Here is a 23,576-nt window from a genome sequence, read left to right on the forward strand (position 1 = left end):
CTGCTTGTGGGTAGTAACATTATGAAATAACCCTAACAAATAGTTCACAAATGAGAGAATGGGTCTTAAAAATACAGCTTAGTGGTTAAGAGCGTTGTGCCAGTAACCAAAAGGTCGCTGGTTCTAATCCCCGAGCAGACTAGGTGAAAAATCTGTCGATGTGCCCTTGAGCAAGGCACTTAACCCTAATTGCTCCTGTAAGTCGCTCTGGATAAGAGCGTCTGCTAAATGAAAAAAAAAAAGTTATAAATTCATAGTGGCTGGCATTAGGCAGGCCAATGACAGTGGTCACAGCTAGACCTTTTTCAGTGGGTGAGACAGGGCTTACATTTACTGTGTTACCATTCCATCTTTTGGATGGGACCTTAAACAGGTGTCTTGACTCTCTGTGGTCACTAAAGATCCCATGGCACTTATAAGAGTAGGGGTGTTAACCCCAGTGTCCTGGCTAAATTCCCAATCAGTTGGTGTATTCCCCAATAAGTGACCATAACTGGACCAAACTACAGAGGAATGCTTTTGGCAGCCCGATCGGCAGCCAGCACTAATGCTTTAGGAAGTTGGCAACTTCCTCCTACAGATTCCAAATTCCTTCAGGTACAGTACCAGTCAAAAGTTTGGACACACCTACTCATTCAAGGGTTTTTCTTTATTTTTACTATTTTCTACATTGTAGAATTATAGTGAAGACATCAAAACTATGAAATAACACATATGGAATCATGTAATAACCAAAAAAAGTGTTAAATCTAAATATATGTTATATTTGAGATTCTTCAAAGTTGCCACCCTTTGCCTTGATCACAGCATTGCACACTCTTGGCATTCTTTCAACCAGCTTCACGAGGAATGCTTTTCCAACAGTCTTGAAGGAGTTCCCACATATGCTGAGCACTTGTTGGCTGCTTTTCCTTCACTCTGCTGTCCAACTCATCCCAATTGAGTTGAGGTCGGGTGATTGTGGAGGCCAGGTCATCTGATGCAGCACTCCATCACTCTCCTTGGTCAAATAGCCCTAACACAGCCTGGAGGTGTGTTTTGGGTCATTGTCCTGTTGAAAAACAAATGATAGTCCCACTAAGCACAAACCAGATGGGATGGCGTATTGCTGCAGAATGCTGTGGTAGCTATGCTGGTTAAGTGTGCCTTGAATTCTAAATAAATCACTGTCAGTGTCACCAGCAAAGCACCCCCACACCACCTCCATGCTTCACGGTGGGAAGCACACATGCAGAGATCATCCGGTTGGAACCAAAAATCTCTAATTTGGACTCATCAGACCAAAGAACAGATTTCCACCGGTCTAATGTCCATTGCTCGTGTTTTTTGGCCCAAGCAAGTCTCTTCTTATTATTGGTGTCCTTTAACTTTTAAAATATTATTTGAAGACGGCTAACTATTCTTTAACCACTCCCTCCATCTTCAAATAATATTTTTGCAGGAATCTCCTTGTGAATGATTTTGCAGAAAATTGAAATAGATATGTAATCAAAATGCATAACATATATATTTCAGGCAGCCAAAAGGCTTTAGAGTTTTTAAATTTTTATCCATGTTAGAAGTATTAGAAAAGACAAATGAGTTATAGCCTTGAGTGGGAAAAATTGTGAAAGTAGGAGAGCCACACATTTTATAGCACTCTAGATGGCAGCAAACATGGACCACAGTAGTCAAAACATAGTGTTACGTTCTCCCTTCAGGTGTAGTTCGTCAGAGGAGGAGAAGTAAATGCCCGTGCCTGCGCACACAAGGTAAACTAGATGGATGGGGAAGAAATGTGGGGTGTAATGAACTGAAATAACCAGACAACAACCAGAACTCAATGATAGCCCTCGGGGACGTTTAGTAAGGTAATTAAGCCAAAAATAAATATACAACACCCATTAAGAAACAGTAATAAAACAAAAACCAATCAAACAAACCAAGGAAGGTAAGAGAAGGGAATGTTTGGGAACGGGGTCCAAGTAATGAAAATAAACAAAAAGGTCCCTCCTCTTCTACAAACCTAATCCTTCCTAACACACTCTAAGCCCTAACCCACTTTCCTACCTGTTACCAAAAATACAGGGGTGACACCCGCCCGGCTAACCTAGTGTGTAAAACAATGGGTTATCTACGTGTGAATGTACACCCATGGGCAGATCTACCTTTTCCCTTCTCCCGGACCTAGGTAGGGTGGAGTACATCAGGAGGACACAAAGATACATTAAAATAGCCAAACAACAAGTGTCCTCCCCCCCCCCCCCCCCCCCTCTTCGAGCTCACACGGCAAACAGTTTATACTCTTGTCAATCAGCTACAGCTGCCAGGATTCCAGACCGAAGCCACGCCCACCATTGTCAACCGCCACTCAGTACACCTGTAATGCCCAGAACACACAAACACACTACAAAGGAAAATGGGGAGAAAGAAAAACACGTCACACGTAACACATAGCAATAGGGCAATATGTCCACTAAATGTAATCAAAGGGACCACTAAGACCCTACAGGAATGGTGAGAAATCCATATCTTCATTTAAAATCAGTGTACTTAATGGCCTGTAGTTTGTAAACCTTTGGCTTAGCTTTAAGGCGGTCCCCTTTTATCTAATTGAGGCCGGAGCATAATCACTACCCAGAGCTTGTAGGAAGGCAGGGTTCAAATAAATAAGGCAGAATGCAGTCCATAGGCATGAAAAGTTGTATTACATTTAGCCAGTGATGTTGAAAAAAATTAATTTAGAGGACTTTATTGAGCTCATCATAAAAGACCAGCACAAAGGCACTACCCGTGCCTCTGAGAATGTTGGCCCAGGATCCCTTGAAGAAGGCCTTGCCACCCTCATCATGAGCAATCCTCTTCCAGCAGTCAATGGTCCCATTATACATGATATCAGCTGAAAAAATTTAAGGTGACACAAGTTAGAATGTTATGCCAATTAAGTAGTATTTGGAATAGCATGTTGCTTCTAGTCAAATTCAAGATGGTTCAAATGGAATTCTCAAATTCGAGCAGGGTCGAGGGAAACCCGGGCCAATGCAGGCCAGTTTCACAACTGGTGCCAGCTCGATTAGAATTCGGGCTGGTGACGCCGTTACTATACAACCACCAAGCTGATCACTGCTGGATGCTTACAACGTTAACTAGCTCGTTTGGCCTTGTTGCTGTTAGCTAGCACATGGACAAGCAGTACTGCAGTACAGACATTACACGAATTACCACCATAGCTGGATCCTTCATACATTTTTGCACTACACAATAAACTTTTATGAGAACAGTCAATCAGTTGAAACAAGCTACCTAGCTAGCTAACGTGAGCTAGCAGGAATTTTAGCTGGCCAGGTCGTCTGGTTTGCTTGATTAGATAGCTAGCTAATAGCCCATACCATGGCAAGCAAGGTAGGAATTAAGCTAGCTAATGTCAGCAAGCTAATTACATGGCTCTGAGTCTGGCTGGCACTGGCAGGAGTATGGGGTAACGTTAGTTACAGCTACCGTTAGCGGTTTTTCACCATTGTCCGTGGCCTGCACCACCTACCAGCCAGCTCTAGCCTGGACTATTATTCGGCCAGTCTGTACTGTCTGCACAGCGCGTTATCGACCCAGAACATATCGGTTTTTCTGCCGGAATCACTGGATCGCTGGACCTTTAACACCGGATTCATCGCTACCAGCTAGCTGCAACAAAATTGCCGTTGTGGTTTGGCTAATCAGCCTGAGCTAGCTTTGAGCCAGGCCCATGAGATGAGCCAGGCCCATCTCCCGGCTATCTACCTCTCTGTCAACCGGACGGGACCACCTAGTGTTGACACGGAGCCCCGCCGATCCAACACGACTGGTCTGCCGACGAAATCGTCTGATGTGGTTACAACAGGCTTCCCGTTACGACGTCGACCACGAAGATTCCATCTGCTAGCCCCGGCCCGCTAGCACACGCTAGCCGAGGCCTCTTGCTCGCTAGTGCTTTAGCAGCCCCCGAACTACCTTCGAACTATCCTATTGCTGTTCACCGGACCTTATGATAACTCAGCTATACAGCTGATGCCTGCTGGACTGTTCCTTTTTACGGTACCGCATCCTGTTTATGTTTAGCCTCAGCCCAAACTGTGTCGCCATTACCAGCTGTTGTCTTAGCTCTCTCAAATTACACCTGTGATTGCTTTATGCCTCTCTCCCATGTCAATATGGTTTGCTTATTGCTGTTTCGGTTATTTCTTATTGTACTATTTCACTGTAGATCCCCCAGCCCAGCTAAACCTGCCTTAGATAGCTCCTTTGTCCCACCCCCCATACACGCGGAGACCGACTCAAATCGGTGCCTCCAGTGATGCTATCTCTTTCATTGTTACCCAACGCTTAGGTTTACCTCCACTGTACTCATATCCTTCCATATCCTTGTCTGTACATAATGCCCTGAATCTTTTCTACAACGCCCGGAAATCTGCCCCCTTTATTCTCTGTATCCAACGCACTAGAAGACCAGTTCTTAAAGCCTTTAGCCGTATCCTTATTCTAGTCCTCCTCTGTTCCTCTGGTGATGTAGAGGCTAACCCAGGCCCTGCAGCCCCCAGTATCACTCCTACTCCCCAGGCGCTATCATTTGTTGACTTCTGTAACCGTAAAAGCCTTGGTTTCTTGCATGTTAATATCAGAAGTCTCCTTCCTAAATTTGAGTTAATCACTGCGTTAGCACACTCCGCCAACCCTGATGTTCTAGCAGTGTCTGAATCCTGGCTTAGGAAGGCCACCAAAAATTCTGAAATTTCCATCCCCAACTATAACATTTTCCGTCTAGATAGAACTGCCAAAGGGGGTGGAGTTGCAATCTACTGTAGAGATAGCCTGCAGAGCTCTATCATACTATCCAGGTCTGTGCCCAAACAGTTTGAGCTTCTACTTCTAAAAAATCCACCTTTCCAGAAATAAGTCTCTCACTGTTGCCGCTTGCTACAGACCCCCCCTCAGCCCCCAGCTGTGCCCTGGACACCATATGTGAATTGATTGCCCCCCATTTATCCTCAGAGTTCGTACCGCTTGGTGACCTAAATTGGGATATGCTTAACACCCCGGCCATCCTACAATCCAAACTAGATGCCCTCAATCTCACACAAATTATCAACGAACCTACCAGGTACAACCCTAAATCCATAAACATGGGTACCCTCATAGATATCATCCTGACTAACTTACCCTCTAAATACACCTCCGCTGTCTTCAACCAGGATCTCAGCGATCACTGCCTTATTGCCTGCGTCCTTAACGGGTCCGCGGTCAAACGACCACCCCTCATCACTGTCAAATGCTCCCTAAAACACTTTAGCGAGCAGGCCTTCCTACTTGACCTGGCCCAGGTATCCTGGATGGATATAGATCTCATTCCGTCAGTAGAGGATGCCTGGTTGTTCTTTAAAAGTAATTTCCTCTCAATCTTAAATAAACATGCCCCAATCAAAAAAATACAGAACTAAGAACAGATATAGCCCCTGGTTCTCCTCAGACTTGACTGCCCTTTACCAGCACAAAAACATCCTGTGGCATACTGCATTAGCATCAAATAGCCCCCGCGATATGCAACTTTTCAGGGAAGTTAGGAACCAATATACACAAGCAGTTAGGAAAGCAAAGGCTAACTTTTTCAAACAGACTCCAAAAAGTTTTGGGACACTGTAAAGTCCATGGAGAATAAGAGCACTACCTCCCAGCTGCCCACTGCACTGAGGCTAGGAAACACTATCACCACCGATAAATCTACAATAATCGAGAATTTCAACAAGCATTTTGCTACGGCTGGCCATGCGTTCCACCTGGCTACCACTACCCCGGCCACGAGCTCTGCACCCTCCGCTGCAACTTGCCCATGCCCCCCCCCGCTTCTCCTTCACACAAATTCAGACAGCTGATGTTCTGAAAGAGCTGCACAATCTGGACCCCTACAAATCAGCTGGGCTAGACAATCTGGACCCTTTCTTTCTAAAACTAACCGACGAAATTGTCGCAACCCCTATTACTAGCCTGTTCAACCTCTCTTTCATAATGTCTGAGATCCCCAGAGATTGGAAAGCTGCCGCGGTCATCCCCCTCTTCAAAGGGGGTGACACTCTAGATCCAAACTGTTACAGACCTATATCTATCCTGCCCTGCCTTTCGAAAGTTTTTGAAAGCCAAGTTAACAAACAGATCACCAACCATTTCGAATCCCACCGTACCTTCTCCGCAATGCAATCCGGTTTCCGAGCTGGTCATGGGTGCACTTCAGCCACGCTCAAGGTCCTAAACGATATTATAACCGCGATCGATAATAGACAGTACTGTGCAGCCGTCTTCATCGACCTGGCCAAGGCTTTCGACTCTGTCAACCACCGCATTCTTATTGGCAGACTAAATAGCCTTGGTTTCTCAAATGACTGCCTCGCCTGGTTCACCAACTACTTCTCAGATAGAGTTCAATGTGTCAAATCAGAGGGCCTATTGTCTGGACCTATGGCAGTCTCTATGGGGGTGCCACAGGGTTCAATTCTTGGGCCGACTCTTTTCTCTGTGTATATCAATGATGTCGCTCTTGCTTCTGGTGACTCTCAGATCCACCTCTACGCAGACGACACCATTTTGTATACATCTGGCCCTTCATTGGACACTGTGTTAACAAACCTCCAAACAAGCTTCAATGCCATACAACACTCCTTCAGTAGCCTCCAACTGCTCTTAAACACTAGTAAAACTAAATGCATGCTCTTCAATCGAACGCTGCTGGCACCCGCCCAGAATCACTACTCTCGACGGGTCTGACCTAGAGTATGTGGACAACTACAAATACCTAGGTGTCTGGTTAGACTGTAAACTCTCCTTCCAGACTCACATTAAGAATCTCCAATCCAAAGTTAAATCCAGAATCAGCTTCCTATTTCGCAACAAAGCCTCCTTCACTCATGCTGCCAAACATGCCCTCGTAAAACTGACTATCCTACCGATCCTTGACTTCGGCGATGTCATTTACAAAATAGCCTCCAACACTCTACTCAGCAAATTGGATGTAGTCTATCACAGTGCCATCAGTTTTGTCTCCAAAGCCCCATACACTACCCACCACTGTGACCTGTACGCTCGTTGGCTGGTCCTCATTACATGTTCGTCGTCAGACCCACTGGCTCCAGGCCATCTATAAATCACTGCTAGGCAAATCCCCGCCTTATCTTAGCTCATTGGTCACCATAGCAACACCCACCCGTAGTATGCGCTCCAGCAGGTATATTTCACTGGTCATCCCCAAAGCCAACACCTCCTTTGGCCGCCATTCCTTCCAGTTCTCTGCTGCCAATGACTGGAACGAATTGCAAAAATCTCTGAAGCTGGAGACTCTTATCTCCCTCACTAACTTTAAGCATCAGTTGTCAGAGCACCTTACCGATCACTGCACCTGTACACAGCCCATCTGAAATTAGCCCACCCAACTACCTCATCCCTATATTGTTATTTATTTTGCTCATTTGCACCTATTTGCACATAATCTCTTGCACATCTATCATTCCAGTGTTAATACTAATTGTAATTATTTTGCACTATAGCCTATTTATTGCCTTACCTCCTTAACTTGCTACATTTGCACACACTGTATATATATTTTCTTTTTTAGTTTTGTTTGACCTCATATGTAACTCTGTGTTGTTGTTTTTATCGCACTGCTTTGCTTTATCTTGGCCAGGTCGCCGTTGTAAATGAGAACATCTTGGCTTACCTGGTTAAATAAAGGTTAAATAAAAAAAATGGTGAGGATAAATTAAACTCTAACATCTTGCTAGCTAGCAACATTAGTGAAGCCAGCTGCAGTCACACATTGGCTACCTAGCAACATTACATAATTTATAATTTCTGGAGGCAGTGGAAATGCAATTTGAGCTAGCCCACCAAGGCCAGCCCAACCTGGGTTGACTTCAAAGTGCCAATGCAAACGGGGCTTAAATGGTTTGGGTGACAGGGAAACTCACCGCCTTTATGACTGCATCATCATACGACGACGGACGGTGTCGAAGGGGTAGGCGGTCAGGCCGGCCACAGCAGTTACAGACTGAGCAATTGCCCAGCTCACTAAAATTGAAGTGTTCTTGGGATCTGGCAACATACCTGCAAGCACACAGAATAGTACATATTCATATCCACATGCATATCTATAAATGTCCAGACACCAATAGCTTTCTGTAAAAATGTTAGTGTTATATACCTTTAGCTGTGTCATACATGCCGAAGTAGGAACCTCTGTAGATGATGATGCCTTGTACAGACACTGTGAAACCCTGGTACAGACCCCTCAGACCGTCACACCTAAACGTCTTCACCAAGCAGTCTGCTAGACCATTGTACTCCCTCATTCCACCCTTTCCGACGTCAGCTCCCAGACGAGTTCTTGTGAAATCAAGAGGGTAAACTAAGCAAAGGGAGGTGGCTCCTGCAGCGCCACCGGAGGCCAGGTTGCCAGCGAAGTACCTCCAGAACTGCTTGGACTTGTCTACGCCGTCAAGGAAGAAACTCTTGTACTTGTCTTTGAAGGCGAAGTTGAGGGCCTGGGAGGGAAAGGCTCTGATGACATTGGCCAGGTTACCTCTCCAGAAGGCAAGGAAGCCCTCTTCCTTGGGAATGCGGGTAATGCAATCGACGATACCCTTGTACTGTGTCTCTTTCGTGATCCGCTTGCTGGCATGTTGGACCTGTTAAAGAGTAGGAGAAAACCATGTAATAACATTTATATCAGTTAATGAATTATACAACCCCTAACATGGCAAGATGGTATAGCTCTGAAGTTCTAGGCTCCGCAGCTTGCCAGAAGATACCGACCCTACCTTTACGCTTGAGCTGCCGTCCCTTACGAAAGAAAATTGCAGTCAGAGTGCATTATAACTGCAGTACACTGCAGTATAACTGCAGTATGCTGCCAATACTGTGTCCAAATTTTTTTTTTTTACTGCAGTAATTTTGCAGTGTAACTGCAGTTAGAGTGCAGTATAACTGTAACGCAGTACACTGCAGTTATTCTGCAATTACTGCGTCCAAAATACCACAGTCGACTGCAGTTACTGCACTTTTACTGCAGTTTCAAAACTTCTATTTTTTTGTAAGTGCTGGGGTCGGAACGCAATCATGGTTACATTAAGACAACGTGGAACCGGCGGGAGATAATGGTCGAAAACATCTCAATGCAGGGATGGGATATACCACTGAACTTTGAGGATCTGAGGACCCATGCCAAATCTTTTCAGTCTCCTGAGGGGGAATAGGCTTTGTCGTGCCCTCTTCACGACTGTCTTGGTGTGTTTGGACCATGATAGTTTGTTGGTGAAGCTCTCAACCTGTTCCACTACAGCCCCGTCGATGAGAATGGGGGCGTGCGGTCCTCTTTTTTTTCCTGTAGTCCACAATCAACTCCTTTGTTTTGATCACGTTGAGGGAGAGGTTGTTATCCTGGCACTTGCTCTGGCTATCATTAGTTGTTGATGTGCATAACTGGGGGAGAGAGAGCCTACCTTTTCATGGTTGTTTGATCAATAGAACTGTAAAGTTCCCAAATGTAAGAGGACTCCCATGGTATTGACATATTTGCAGAAATCCATTCCGGTGTATTTTGTGGCTTTTGGCGAATGCGTTCTAATGATCTAAAGTTGCAACTGCCTGTAAAGACACAGTCCAGTTCAAAGTGAATGATGGCAGGCCCATGTGGCAAATGGTTTGTTTGTATAAAGGACTACTGTAGCTCTGATTGGCTATAGCGCACCGGTCTGTGTGGACTCCAGTCCTGGACAAGACAGATGCTTTTATTCGGTTTAATTTACTGCAGTGTCTATTAATTGTCCAAACACACAGCCGCTTTCCCACTCTATATTGCTATAGAATTTTCACAAATGCCAATAATTATTCCTACATTCTAAGAATTTATGAAAATGACCATATCCAAGTGGTCGCGTGTCAGAAAATGTTTTTAAAAAGTGTCTGATTATTCCTGGGGGTGTATATGAACATATTTGAATAAGATGTCATGTTGCTAAAATGCTGCCAGTTCCACTTTAAATGTAACAATGTTTCACACACATAACTTATTTTGAAAGAGATGGCTAACAGCAAGCGCGCTGCAATAAAAAAAATACAGTTCCACTCACCAGATGATAATTTGAAACTTAACTTCTTGTTGAAAGTTATTCTTGAAAAGGGAGAAGCTAACAAATTAGCAACAACATCCTCTTTGATAACGCCTGCTGCAGCCGCTGTAAACTAGCCGACAACAAAAGCAAGCTAGCTAGACCATGGGAAAAACTACTGCTCACTATAATAGTGATAATTAAGCAGTGACCTGTTGGATTTCAAAGCAGAAGTTTCCATACCTTTTGTAAAAACGGTCCCACCCATTAAGTCAAAATGTGATTGGTTGATTCCACTGTCACTCCAAAATGTTGCCCTAATACAGTTGAATGGCAGATGCCTTTATCTAGCTTCTGAAAACCTAGCCAATGGCTGACTTAGCTAGCTAGATGCATCTCCCCAGAGACCAGCAAAGAAAAATCCTGATTGGATCTTTTTTTCTCTTCAGTGTTAACCCTTTCCTTTCCAACAAAAACTGACTAGATTAAAATCAGAACATCATTGAAAATAATATAATGAATCATTATTTTATAAATCCTTAGCCCTTCTCTGAAGCTGTAGAAGGCTCATTGTTCCCCACTGTGTTTGTTAGTCATTTGTAGAGTGGCTCCATTTTCCCCTCAGCATGCATTATTGTCACTATTTTGAATGTCTAAAGTATCTATATGTTGTCCTGAAATATGAACACAGAAATACTGGACAATTTTAAATCTTATTGTGGTGGTGATTTTACAAAATTACAATCATGGTCTTGAATTGGACTCGCATTTTTCTGGTCTCGGTTTTGACTCTCTCGGACCCCTTGTCCCCCCACCGGTCTTGGTCTTGATTTGGACTCGATTTGCTCCGGTCTTAGTCTTGAATCGGTCTCGAACACAACATTGGTTCCACCAATGTGGCTAACTGTTCGCTAGCTTAATTGGCTATTACATTTGTGATAATGGGTATTTCAATTTACTGGGTGACTTTCACTTTTACTTGAGTCATTTTCTATTAAAAAGGTCTCTTTACTTTTACTCAAGTATGACAATTGAGTACTTTTTCCACCTCTGATTTCACATGACTGGGAATACACATATGCATCCGTTGGTCACATATACCTTAAAAAAAAGGTAGGGGCGTGGATCAGAAAACTAGTCAGTATCTGGTGTGACCACCATTTGCCTCATACAGGGTTACCAGGTCTAGCTAACATGTCTAGCCCAATGACCTCTGAAAACCAACCCACAAGGCCTGAAAACTAGCCCCCCAAATAATTTTTCGCAGCAAGAGAGGAGTGCCACATTTATCCAATAAACCCTTTTTTCATAACGTTGTCGAGCGAATTAAGGAATGTCAACGTAATTTTAACTAAGTAGGCTGAGAAGCAAAATTCGGTTTTCCATCAAAATAATTATTGTGAATTTAAGAATGTCACGAGAAAAGATAGTCCTTAAACTCTCCAGATAACTTTCCATCAATGGATGTCGATTTAACTTGTTTTGACTGCTATGATTAAGCAATAAGGCCAGAGGAGGTGTGGAGTATTGCCATTATACCACAGCTAAGGGCTGTTCTTAGGATTCCAGGCTGTATCACAACCGGCCGTGATTGGGAGTCCCATAGGGCAGCGCACAATTGGCCCAGCGTCGTCTGGGTTTGGCCGGTGTAGGCCGTCATTGTAAATAAGAGTTGGTTCTTAACGGACTTGCCTAGTTAAATAAAAGGTAAAATAAAATTGGCCATATACCACAAACCCCTGAGGTGCCTTATTGCTATTATAAACGGGTTACCAACGTAATTAGTTAATTAAAAAGTAGATTTTTGTCATGCCAGTGGTACATGTCTGATATACCATGGCCTTCAACCAATCAGCATTCAGGGCTCATACCACCCAGTTTATAATTGTAAATAAATCCTGTTTGCGCATGTGCATAACTATAGATACATCGGACAGGAGAGTTTGAGTGATGAAAGTTGGACAGAGGATCTCAAAAAAACGAATGTTGGGCTATTTTCTGGCAATTTTGCCATTATTATGTGCCAGATATTAAGACTAATAACTGTTATAAATGGCCTATTTGCAAAATTGATCTGTTATTTCAATAGGCATAGGCTACTGACTAAAATCTGGGTTTATAATTGCAATTCAACTTTGACATGGTTTGCTGAGCTAGATGCAGGTAGCCTATAGGCCCTGACAAGCCAATATGCCAACATCTAATTTGAGGGAAAGTCCACAATGAAATTGACATTAAATGTGGAGAATGATACAGTGCATTGGGAAAGTATTCAGACCCCTTCCCTTTTTCCGCATTTTGTTACGTTACAGCCTTATTCTAAAATGGATTAAAAATAAAATGTCAATCCACACACACACACACACACACACACACACACACACACACACACACACACATACCCCATAATGACAAAGAAAAAACAGGTTTAGAAAATTTTGCACATTTATAAAAAATCAAAGAAATACCTTATTTACATAAGTACTCAGACCCTTTGCTATGAGACTCGAAATTGAGCTCAGGTGATTCCTTTCCATTGATCATCCTTGAGATGTTTCTACAACTTGGAGTCCACCTGTGGTACATTCAATTGATTGGACATGATTTGGAAAGGCACAGACCTGTCTATATAAAGGTCCCACAGTTGACAGTGCATGTCAGAGCAAAAACCAAGCCATGAGGTCGAAGGAATTGTCCGTAGAGCTCCAAGACAGGATTGTGTCGAGGCACAGATCTGGGGAAGGGTACCAAAAAATGTCTGCTGCATTGAAGTTCCCCAAGAACACAGTGGCCTCCATGCTTCTTAGATAGAAGTTTGGAACCACCAAGAATCTTCCTAAAGCTGTCCGACCAGCCAAACTGAGCAATCAGGGGAGATGGGCCTTGGTCAGGGAGGTGACCAAGAACCCGATGGTCACTCTGACCAAGCTCTAGAGTTCCTCTGTGGAGATGGGAGAACCTTCCAGAAGGACAACAATCTCTGCAGCACTCCATCAATCAGGCCTTTATTGTAGAGTGCCCAGACGGAAGCCACTCCTCAGTAAAAGGCACATGACAGCCCGCTTGGAGTTTGCCAAAAGGCACCTAAAGGACTCAGACTATGAGAAATAAGATTATCTGGTCTGATGAAACCAATATTTAATTATTTGGCTTGAATGCCAAGTGTCATGTCTGGAGGAAACCAGGCACCATCCCTACGGTGAAGCATGGTGGTGGCAGCATCATGCTGTGTGGATGTTTTTCAGCGGCAGGGACTGGGAAACTGGTCAGGATCGAGGGAAAGATGAACAGAGCAAAGTACAGAGAGATCCTTGATGAAAACCTGCTCCAGAGCACTCAGGACCTCAGATTGGGGTGAAGGTTCACTTTCCAACAGGACAACGACCATAAGCACACAGCCAAGACAATGAAGGAGTGGCTTCGAGACAAGTATCTGAATGTCCTTGAGTGGCCCAGCCAGAGCCTGGACTTGAACATCTCTGGAGAGACCTGAAAATAGCTGTGCAGAGACGCTCGCCATCCAACCTGACAGAGCTTGAGAGGATCTGCAGAGAAGAATGGGAGAAACTCGCCAAATACAGGTGCGCCCAGCTTGTAGAGTCATACCCAAGAAGACGAGGCTGTAATCGCTGCCAAAGGTCCTTCAACAAAGTACTGGGTAAAGGGTCTGAATACTTATGTAATGTGATGTTTTTTAAACCTTGTTTTTGCTTAGTCATTATGGGGTATTGTGTGTAGATTGATGAGGGGGAAAAACAATTTAATACATTTTTGAATCCGGCTGTAACATAACAAAATGTGGAAAAAGTCAAGGGGTCTGAATACTTCCCAAATGCACTGTACATTTGCGATAGGGCTGTGACCATGATCACAATTGATAACTTCCAATTAACTAAATATGGCCATTAATAGTTGCATAATAACACAAGGCTACAACAAGAAAACAGAGTTATAGGCTATTTATTAAATCATTTTGCCAGCTCCAGGTAGGCTACACAAGTGGCACAAATTGATTTGCAATAATTCCAGTGATAGTCATTTCAATATTTGTATTGTATCAAATGGTAGGCTACAGTAGTCTGCAATGGCATAGACATGAATAGCCTACTTGATGGCCAACAGATGCAAATGTAGCCAATCATTGGCCACATTTTTTTATGTCATTTTCATTGTGGACTTTTTCCCCATAACACAAGCACGCGAGGGAGTTCCATAACTTCCATTTCAAATGTCCACTCATGCAACGCTCCAGACCCTAGAACTGAGCATGAGTAAAGTCCTTCGCTTTATTCTGTTATCCATAAGACAAGTCGACATTTGAATGCAGTTTACTTAAACCACCTCTAAGAGAATTTATCTAAAGAGCTCTAGTGTGCCTAAAGTCATTTTCCAATGCTTTATCGCCGTTATATCAGTTGTAGCGCATTAATATGTTTCATGGAAAAAGGGTGTCTCCATAATGACCAATCTAAATAGCCTACCTACAACTGGTCACGATGTGCGAGCGTCACCGTCTCAGCTACAGCACTCTCTCAACTCACACACACCCCTCCGGCCCTCCCCCTCTCCACAATTCACTAACTCAGTAACAGCCTGCTCACTGCCTGATAGTCAGTAGCAGCAGTTCACAGTGAAATATGTATTTTTAAGAGAAATGCCATGGCAGCCGCAGTGCAATTTAGAAGTTGCCCAATACCCGCCATCCGCGACCAATGCAGTTTCACCCGCAAAATCGTTTACAAAGTAGCCCAATTTGGCTAGAAAACTGCGAACATGGCAACACTGGCCTCATGCAATGTGACACATCTCCTTCGCATAGAGTTGATCAGTCTGTTGATTGTAGCCTGTGGAATGTTGTCCCACACTTCAATGGCTGTGCGAAGTTGCTGGATATTGGCGGGAACTGGTACACACTGTCGTACGCGTCGATCCAGAGCATCCCAAACATGCTCAATGGGTGGCATGTCTGGTGAGTATGCAGGCCATGGAAGAACTTGGACATTTTCAGCTTCCAGGAATTGTGTATAGATCCTTGCGACATGGGGCCGTGCATTATCATGCTGAAACATAAGGTGATTGCGGTGGATGAATGGCACAACAATGGTCCACAGGATCTCATCACGGTATCTCTGTGCATTAAAATTGCCATTGATAAAATGCAATTGTGTTTGTTGTCCGTAGCTTATTCCTGCCCATACCATAACCCCACCGCCACCATGGTGCACTCTGTTCAATGGTGACATCAGCAAACTGCTCGCCCACACGACGCCATTCCCGCTGTCTGCCATTTGCCCGGTACAGTTGAAACTGGGATTCATCCGTGAAGAGCACAATTCTACAGCCTGCCAGTGGCCATTGAAGGTGAGCATTTGCACACTGAAGTTAGTTACGACGCCGAACTGCAGTCAGGTCAAGACCCTGGTGAGGACGACGAGCACACAGATAAGCTTCCCTGAAACAGTTTCTGACAGTTTGTGCTGAAATTCTTCATTTGTGCAAACCCACAGATTCATCAGCTGTCTAGGTGGCTGGTCTGAAACAATCCCGCAGGTGAAGAAGCCGGATGTAGAGGTCCTGGGCTGGCGTGGTTAATTGTGGTCTACGGTTGTGAGGCCGGTTGGACGTATCGCCAAATTCTCTAAAACGATGTTGGGAGGTGGCTTATGGTAGAGAAATGAACATTAAATTATCTGGCAACAGCTCTGGTGGACATTCCTGCAGTCAGCATGCCAATTGTACACGCCCTCAAAACTTGAGGCATCTGTGACATTGTGTTGTAAGACAAAACTGCAAATTTGCATTTTATTGTCCCCAGCACAAGGTGCACCTGTGTAATGATCATGCTGTTTAATCAGCTTCTTGATATGCCACCTGTCAGGTGGATGGATTATCTTGGCAAATGAGAAATGCTCACTAACAGCGATGTAAACAAATTTGTGCACAAAATTTGAGAGAAATAAGCTTCTTCTGCAAATGAAACATTTCTGGGATCTTTTATTTCAGCTCATGAAACATGGGATCAACACTTTACATGTTGCATTTATATTTTTTCTCAGTATAGTTAGCTGAGTAACGTAAATTGTTAAGACAAGTTCATGAGTTGTGCTAAGCTATAGAACTGTTTTTGCTAGCACAGACTGGAATATGTTCCGGGATTCTTCCGATGGCATTGAGGAGTACACCACATCAGTCACTGGGTTCATCAATAAGTGCGTCGATGACGTCGTCCCCACAGTGACTGTACGTACATACCCCAACCAGAAGCCATGGATTACAGGCAACATCCGCACTGAGCTAAAGGGTAGAGCTGCCGCTTTAAAGGAGCGGGTCTCTAACCCGGACGCTTATAAGAAATCCCGCTATGCCCTCCGATGAACCATCAAACAGGCAAAGCGTCAATACAGGACTGAGATTGAATTGTAGTACACCGGCTCTGACGCTCGTCGGATATGGCAGGGCTTGCAAACTATTACAGACTACAAAGGGAAGCACAGACGCGAGCTGCCCAGTGACACAAGCTTACCAGACGAGCTAAATCACTTCTATGGTCGCTTCGAGGCAAGCAACATTGAAGCATGCACGAGAGCATCAGCTGTTCGACGACTGTGTGATCACGCTCTCCGTAGCCGATGTGAGTAAAACCTTTAAACAGGTCAACATTCACAAGCCTGCAGCGCCAGACGGATTACCAGGACGGGTACTCAGAGTATGCGCTGACCAACTGGCAAGTGTCTTCAATTACATTGCCTAAATGACTACAGACCCGTAGCACTGACGTCTGTAGCCATGAAGTGCTTTGAAAGGCTGGTCATGGCTCACATCAACACCATTATCCCAGAAACCCTAGACCCACTCCAATTTGCATACTGCCCCAACAGATCATGCAATCTCTACTGCACTCCACACTGCCCTTTCCCACCTGGACAAAAGGAACACCTACGTGAGAATGCTATTCATTAACTACAGCTCAGCGTTCAACACCATAGTGCCCTCAAAGCTCATCACTAAGCTAAGGACCCTGGGACTAAACACCTCCCTCTGCAACTGGATCCTGGACTTCCTGACATGCCGCCCCCAGGTGGTAAGGGTAGGTAACAACACATCTGGCACGCTGATCCTCAACACCGGGGCCCCTCAGGGGGACTGAGTGCGTGCTCAGTCCCCTCCTGTACTCCCTGTTCACCCATGACTGCATGGCCAGGCACGACTCCAACACCATCATTAAGTTTGCAGACGACGCGACAGTGGTAGGCCTGATCACCGACAACGATGAGACAGCCTGTAGGGAGGAGGTCAGAGACCTGGCCGTGTGGTGCCAGGATAACAACCTCTCCCTCAATGTGATCAAGACAAAGGAGATGATTGTGTTGATCCCTTTTATTGAGCAATTCTCCTTTGCCAAGATAATCCATCCACCTGACAGGTTTGGCATGTCAAGGAGCGGATTAAACAGCATGATCATTACACAGGTGCACCTTGTGCTGGGGACAATAAAAGGCCACTAAATGTGCAGTTGTGTCACACAACACAATGCCACAGATGTCTCAAGTTGAGGGAGTGTGGTTTTTGAGAATTTGGCAGTATGTCCAACTTGCCTCACAACCGCAGACCACGTGTGTGGGCGAGCAGTTTGCTGATGTCAACGTTGTGAACAAAGTGCACCATGGTAGCCTTCTGGTATGGGCAGGCATAAGCTACAGACAATGAACACAATTGCATTTTATCAATGCCAATTTGAATGCACAGAGATACCGTGATGAGATCGAGGCCCATTGTCGTGCCATTCATCCACTACCATCACTTCATTTTCAGCATGATAATGCACGGCCCCACGTCGCAAGGATCTGTACACAATCCCTGGAAGCTGAAAATGTCCCAGTTCTTCCATGGCCTGCTACTCACCAGACATGCCACCCATTGAGCATGTTTGGGATGCTCTGGATCGACGTGTACAACAGTGTGTTCCAGTTCCTGCCAATATCCAGCAACTTCTCACAGCCATTGAAGAGGAGTGGGACAACATTCCACAGGCCACAGTCAACAGCCTGGTCAACTCTATGTGCCAACCTGGCCCTGGGGACCCATGCCAAATCTTTTCAGTCTCCTGAGGGGGAGAAGGTGTTGTCATGCCCTCTTCATGACGGTCTTGGTGTGTTTGGACCATGATAGTTTGTTGGTGATGTGGACACCAAGGAACTTGAAGCTCTCAACCTGCTACACTACAGCCCTGTCGATGTTAATGGGGGCCTGTTCAGCCCTCCTTTTCCTGTAGTCCACAATCAGCTCCTTTGTCTTGCTCACATTGAAGGAGAGGTCGTTGTCCTGGCACCACACTTCCAGGTCTCTGACCTCCTCCCTAAAGGCTGTCTCATTGTCGTCAGGAAGTCCAGGATCCAGTTGCAGAGGGAGGTGTTTAGTCCCAGGGTCCTTAGCATAGTGATGAGCTTTGTGGGCACTATGGTGTTGAACGCTGAGCTGTAGTCAATGAATAGCATTCTCACATAGGTGTTTTTTATTTAACCTTTATTTAACCAGGTAGGCCAGTTGAGAACAAGTTCTCATTTACAACTGCGACCTGGCCAAGATAAAGCAAAGCAGTGCGATAAAAACAACACAGAGTTACACATGTCCAGGTGGGAAAGGGCAGTGTGGAGTGCGATTGAGATTGCGTCATCTGTGGATCTGTTGGGGCGGTATGCGAATTGGAGTGGGTCTAGGGTCTACCTGTAAAATGTGTGTTTTCTTTCTGCATCCTTCTATGCCTCGGTCTCTGTTCCTTTTACTCTGCTCCTGTTCTTCAGGATCTAGGGTTCTGCCATGCTCTGAGATGCCTTCCGTATCCCTTCCCCAGACCTGGATCCACCTGATGTCCTCCATGATCAATCACCCTCCAAGATCCCACTTTTCATTACATTATCTACAGCTACTGTTAATGTCATGTGGTTTCATCTAATCTGCTAAGGACCTGTGCTTGACATACCATCCTGGGCACAGTGAGATACACAGATGCACTACATACACTAGCACTGCCAACACTCCAAGAGCAAAGAGAACAGCTGTGCCTGGACTTTACAGTCTCCCTCTTCAAGTCCACCTTCTAAGACTGGCTGCCTGTCGAGGAAAAGTGACTGGCAGAACCACCTGTAGCACCCACCTCTTCTCTATCCCACATGCCAGAACTGAGATAAAAATAAATAAATAAAACACCCATACCCTACTTCTGCCAAGACTGCCCCTTCTCATATGTACTTTACTTGTCATTCATACTTCGGTTTTCTCAACTAAATTGTATTTTATTGTTTGTGTTGATGTTAGCCTATACTCATGTATTTCAGTCTATAACTGCCATGTGGGTATATTAAATAAAATCATCAAGTTCATGACACACCTGTTCCACAAAAAACAACTTTTTCATATTTCAATCTTAAATATTGACAGGTTGTTTTTTCCCCCCACTGGGTGTTCATTTAATTAATTGTTGTAAATCCCTTTTGGTATTTACAACAAATAAGCGGCCTGGTGCCCTAAGTGCCTGCTTATTTCGCCTATGCCTGGAGCCATCCCTGCTTGCTTTCAAACAAATGTCCGAATCCAACTTTTGTCCAAACCTACCATATTCCTGCTGAGACATCGGGCTGCCATTCGATCACAGTCATACGAGACTTCCTACCACTTTATACACAGCAGGAATATGGTGCGGTTGGGACAAAAGTTGGATTTAGATGTTTAATTGATAGTCAGGGACACATTTCACTTTACATCTGGTAAATAGAGTTCCTAGAGATTATACGTTTTTTTTTGTGAAACCGGCTATATTGAGGTTGTTTTTTTTTCCGTCGCCAGAACGATGCACAGCTCAGCCAATACACATACTCCGGATGTTGCGTCTCAAAGCTACTACGGAACCATAGCTACCTGAAGGAGAAGCTTGACTCTCTCGATGGGCGCAACCGCCGTTTCGGCGATGGCAGCGGAGATTCCACCAGCCAAGAAATCCTTTGCGAATGAAACTGCGGTCTCATTCATTGTGAGATGTTGTAATTATGTTGTGAGTATGAAAAATGTATGCACTCACTAACTGTAAGTCGCTCTGGATAAGAGCGTCTGCTAAATGACTAAAATGTAAAACATGTAAATGTAAGTTGACTTGCAGACGGAACACCCAGTTATCCCAACTGCCCTCCAACAGCGGATGGCAGGTATAACATGCGCCGACTTTCCTGGCACAACCTGTTAAAGGGGCAATCTGCAGACACAACCTGTTAAAGGGGTAATCTGCAGTTGCTACATCAATTTTTATAACATAATTGAATGATATGCACCCACTGATAACTTATAAATGCCACATGAGCTTAGTTCAACTGTCGTAGGCCTACCCCATCATAACCCAAAATATAAGCTTGTTTTACTCCAATGTTTGTAAACAAAGTAAATGTAAACAAACACTATATAGCCTCAGAACATGGTTAGAACTATACTTTTGATGTCATGGATGGTCAGTCCTTGCATCCATTACTTTGTGTGTAAATTTGAGAGCATTACATTTTTCCAGCCCCATCCCTCAGATTTTTATCGAAATAGGGGTGGATATTATGTTTTGTTATTGTTACACGACAATCTGCTTGCGCATGTCCAACAAAGAAGGCCATTTGTCATGGCTGCGGGTAAATTAAAGGTCCGGGCTATCCGGTTAGGTAAGGGTTAAGGTAAGGGTTAAGGTTAGGGTAGGGGTTAAGGTTAGGGACTAGAGCGCTTCATGGATCCACCTGTACCCGAGAGGGTCCAAATCCAGAATTCTAAATAATGTCACGGGTCTGGGTCAGATCTGATATGATTGTCATGGGTATGTTTCATTTTCACTGACTTTTCCGGAAGGGCCTGTACAGATCCGAACGCAACTGCTGCAGTAAAGAGAGAGGGAGAGACATTTTATCATTTGTGCTGCTGCTCGTTTTTCTCAAGAGCTAGCTTGTTGTTGTTGGCCAATCATAAATCGTCAAAGCAGTTACAGTCAGAGCTTCCGTATCTAATAAATGGTAGATGGGATTAAAAATGACAGAATTAAAAGTTCAAGGAGAAAGATAGGCTACAACGACCAAGAGCTAACAGGTAGGCTGCTACTTAATATTCTGAATAGAGTTGTTTTTTGAAACTGTAGGATGAGAAAGCGCATGCACTGCAACCTCAATTACCCTAGCTACCTAACGCTGACTAGCTTCTCCTGGTTTGATGCACTCGAAAGGTACTATTGCAGACAGTCTACTATAGCGCGAGTCGGCTTGGTTGTTTGCCGTCTCTCCCTCCTCCCTGTTCATCCCCTTTCCTCCCTGCTCACTGTGTCACTCGCTCTATACGGAACGGGTCTAGTGGTTCTTGGATCCGTTTGGAACAGGCCTCTATATTTTAAAAATTAGTCGGGTCTGGGTGGGAAAGCCCCATCGGGGTCCGTGGAGACCTCTAGTAGGGACGTCAGCAATGACTGGAGGCAAAGCATCAACACAGTGAGCTTGCCTCAAAGTATCTCTTCAGGTCATCCCATACAGAACTAGTCAGTCGATATTTTTGGCATTTTGTCATTTCCTGTTTTGGGTGCTAGGCAGCATCTCATTTCTCTTTCTCTGTCTTTCTCCATTCTCTGGCTGCATCTTAATTATCCATGCTTCTCCCAAAGTGTGCACTAGTACACCTTCTCCCATGGATTTAAACTCACTCTAGTCAACGCTTACACCATTTCTATACTTTTTAAATCCATGACAAGGAGTGTGCATATGCACACTTCTGAATCAGGATGCAGCTTATGTCTCTTGAGCACTCATCTTAATTAATCTTAAATAAAATGACTGGTATGCGCATTATGGTGGAAAATCCCCCATCCCTTGTTTACACCAATCAAATTAAATGACAGTTCAGATGAAAGGAACACAAACAAAGCCATTGCCTAATATATTCCTGTCCAATACTTGAAGGCCAAAGATGTCATCACCTGTCTCTGAAGCCATATCAGACTACTTATGTCTATGTGAAGCACAACCATCTACCCATAACAGATTCCCTATAAGAAAACATTTGAGAGTGTAAGCAATGTACCTCCGCTAGTCACGCATTATGATGGATAATTGTGTCCTATGTATCAGTTAATTTAAATGTAATTAATATTATCTGCATTAAGAATAAGTCAAATTTAGTTGTCATTGTCTTGTTTTTCCTTTACAGATGCCCTCTTTTAGAAGAAAACAAGCCACGCTGGTTTACAGAGACCTGACTAGAGTTGTGAAAGCGCGTACACCCCTGCCATCAACTTGGATCTGTGAAAAAGTTGCTCATTTCAATTCTGTTCAACTTAATTTAACCAGAATCGAGTTCTACAGTGGAGGTTTCATAAAACCCAGCTGTCAAACAAGGAAATCGTTCCAATCGTTTTTCCACCATTCATTTTTCCCATAGGGGATTTTAGAGACACTTAAAGATGCACTATGCAGAAATCGCTCCACCATTTCCTGGTTGCTAAAATTCTAATAGTTCGTCTAATTTCAGTTTGTACAATGACTGCTTGTTTTGTCACACAATCTAAACTGCTGTGAAATATATTTTCCATAACCAAAAAGATTGTTTATTCAGCTGTTTGAAGCTGGTGTAAAAAAACGAAAGTAAAAGACGCAAAAACGAAACTTCAAAACGGGAAGCATAGAAATAGCACACACAGAACGGATCTACCGCTTCTTAGACTTGCTTTCAACAGGAATGAAAGATCTATAACTCACATTTCTATGTGAATTTGGTGGGGTCGCCCAAAAAGTTACATGTTGTAGCTTTAAAATAAGGGCTGTGTTTCATGTAGGCTTACCCTGGCCTGACGTTTTGATAACCATGTAAATCTCTCTCGGACAAGGTGACTTTTATCAATATATTCGGCTCTATTTACTCTCAGATTCAAAAATGCTAATTGGTATCAAAGTAGACATCATGCAAAACTACAAATTCCTGCAAGCTCCTGCATATCATCTCTAGCTGATACCTTTGCTAACAGGTATTGTGTCCATTTAAAACTTGCACAAGACAGTTCATTGTCCATTTAAAGAAATGTATCCTATTTATTCATTACTACATTTAGCTAACATTAGATAGGTAATCCAGAGATTCTTACCTTTGCCTCGATTCAGCAGTCTCTTCCAGATCATCACGGCATTTGTAGTTCTTTATGATAGCCAAATTAGCAGCTAATTAGCATTTCATTTGGGGGGGGGGGGGGGGGTAAATACAGGCGAATATATTGATAAGTCAGCTTGTCCTAGAGAGATTTACACAGTTATCAAAACGTCACGCTAGGGTAAGCCTACACGAAACACTGCCCTTATTTTAAGTGTTTCTAAAATCCCCTATGGGAAAAATGAATGGTGGAAAAACGATTATTGGAACCATTTCCCTGTTTGACCTCTAGGTTTTATGGGTATTATGACTCATACTGTGGTACTC

At 44.0% G+C, this 23,576-nt stretch overlaps 1 pseudogene across 1 annotated transcript; it reads right to left on the reverse strand.

The window, feature by feature from the left end:
• Positions 1-2,720: 2,720 nt before the first annotated feature.
• LOC311142839 (ADP/ATP translocase 2-like) lies at positions 2,721-20,129 on the reverse strand (annotated as a pseudogene). Its single transcript has 4 exons — positions 20,019-20,129; positions 8,198-8,681; positions 7,965-8,100; positions 2,721-2,878 (listed from the first exon to the last, which is right to left on the reverse strand). The product of its transcript is annotated as an ADP/ATP translocase 2-like (transcript).
• Positions 20,130-23,576: the final 3,447 nt, after the last annotated feature.

This window comes from Coregonus lavaretus (assembly GCF_964263955.1).
Source record: "Coregonus lavaretus genome assembly, chromosome: 15".
In the NCBI taxonomy this organism is placed as follows: Eukaryota; Metazoa; Chordata; class Actinopteri; order Salmoniformes; family Salmonidae; genus Coregonus; species Coregonus lavaretus.